The sequence below is a fragment of the Bos mutus genome, chromosome 29, assembly GCF_027580195.1.
Source record: "Bos mutus isolate GX-2022 chromosome 29, NWIPB_WYAK_1.1, whole genome shotgun sequence".
Classification (NCBI taxonomy): domain Eukaryota; kingdom Metazoa; phylum Chordata; class Mammalia; order Artiodactyla; family Bovidae; genus Bos; species Bos mutus.
In genome coordinates this window covers 26,136,345-26,138,354 of record NC_091645.1, presented here as the reverse complement: position 1 = coordinate 26,138,354, position 2,010 = coordinate 26,136,345, and positions in this window count along the sequence as shown.

Sequence of the window (2,010 nt, the reverse complement as noted above, 5' to 3'; positions counted from 1 at the left end):
CAAAAACAAGACCAGGAGCTGACTGTGGCTCAGACCATGAATTATTGCCAAATTCAGACTTAAATTGAAGAAAGTAGGGAAAACCACTAGACCATTCAGGTATGACCTAAATCAAATCCCTTATGATTATACAGTGGAAGTGAGAAATAGATTTAAGGGACTAGATCTGATAGATAGAGTGCCTGATGAGCTATGGAATGAGGTTTGTGACATTGTACAGGAGACAGGGATCAAGACCATCCCCATGGTAAAGAAGTGCAAAAAAGCAAAATGGTTGTCTGGGGAGACCTTACAAATAGCTGTGAAAAGAAGAGAAGTGAAAAGCAAAGGAGAAAAGGAAAGATATAAACATCTGAATGCAGAGTTCCAAAGAATAGCAAGAAGAGATAAGAAAGCCTTCTTCAGCAATCAATGCAAAGAAATAGAGGAAAACAACAGAATGGGAAAGACTAGAGATCTCTTCAAGAAAATCAGAGATACCAAGGGAACATTTCATGCAAAGATGGGCTCGATAAAGAATAGAAATGGTATGGACCTAACAGAAGCAAAAGATATTAAGAAGAGATGGCAAGAATACACAGAAGAACTGTACAAAAAAGACTTTCATGATCCAGATAATCACGATGGTGTGATCACTGACCTAGGGCCAGACATCCTGGAATGTGAAGTCAAGTGGGCCTTAGAAAGCATCACTACGAACAAAGCTAGTGGAGGTGATGGAATTCCAGTTGAGCTATTCCAAATCCTGAAAGACGCTGTGAAAGTGCTGCAGTCAATATGCCAGCAAATTTGGAAAACTCAGCAGTGGCCTCAGGACTGGAAAAGGTTTGTTTTCATTCCAATCCCAAAGAAAGGCAATGCCAAAGAATGCTCAAACTACCACACAATTGCACTCATCTCACAGGTTAGTAAAGTAATGCTTAAAATTCTCCAAGCCAGGCTTCAGCAATATGTGAACCATGAACTTCCTGATGTTCAAGCTGGTTTTAGAAAGGCAGAGGAACCACAGATCAAATTGCCAACATCTGCTGGATCATGGAAAAAGCAATAGAGATCCAGAAAAACATCTATTTCTGCTTTATTGACTGTGCCAAAGCCTTTGACTGTGTGGATCACAATAAACTGTGGAAAATTCTGAAAGAGATGGGAATACCAGACCGCCTGATCTGCCTCTTGAGAAATTTGTATGCAGGTCAGGAAGCAACAGTTAGAACTGGACATGGAACAACAGACTGGTTCCAAATAGTAAAAGGAGTACATCAAGGCTGTATATTGTCACCCTGTTTATTTAACTTATATGCAGAGTACATCATGCCAAAATCACTGCAGATGGTGACTGCAGCCATGAAATTAAAAGACACTTACTCCTTGGAAGGAAAGTTATGACCTACCTAGATAGCATATTCAAAAGCAGAGACATTACTTTGCCAACAAAGGTTCGTCTAGTCAAGGCTGTGGTTTTTCCAGTGGTCATGTATGGATGTGAGAGTTGGACTGTGAAGAAGGCTGAGTGCCGAAGAATTGATGCTTTTGAACTGTGGTGTTGGAGAAGACTCTTGAGAGTCCCTTGGACTACAAGGAGATCCAACCAGTCCATTCTAAAGGAGATCAGCCCTGGAATGTCTTTGGAAGGAATGATGCTAAAGCTGAAACTCCAGTACTTTGGCCACCTCATGCAAAGAGTTGACTCATTGGAAAAGACTCTGATGCTGGAAGGGATTGGGGGCAGGAGGAGAAGGGGACGACAGAGGATGAGGTGGCTGGATGGCATCACTGACTCGATGGACGTGAGTCTGAGTGAACTCCTGGAGTTGGTGAAGGACAGGGAGGCCTGGCGTGCTGCGATTCACGGGGTCGCAAAGAGTCAGACACAACTGAGCGACTGATCTGATCTGATTGCTTTTCCACTATTTAAAATGAGGCTCATTTGTTATGGACATGTACACACTGCTCTATTTAAAATAGAGTAGAAGTCTTCTTTTTATTTATTTATTTTACATTGGATTATAA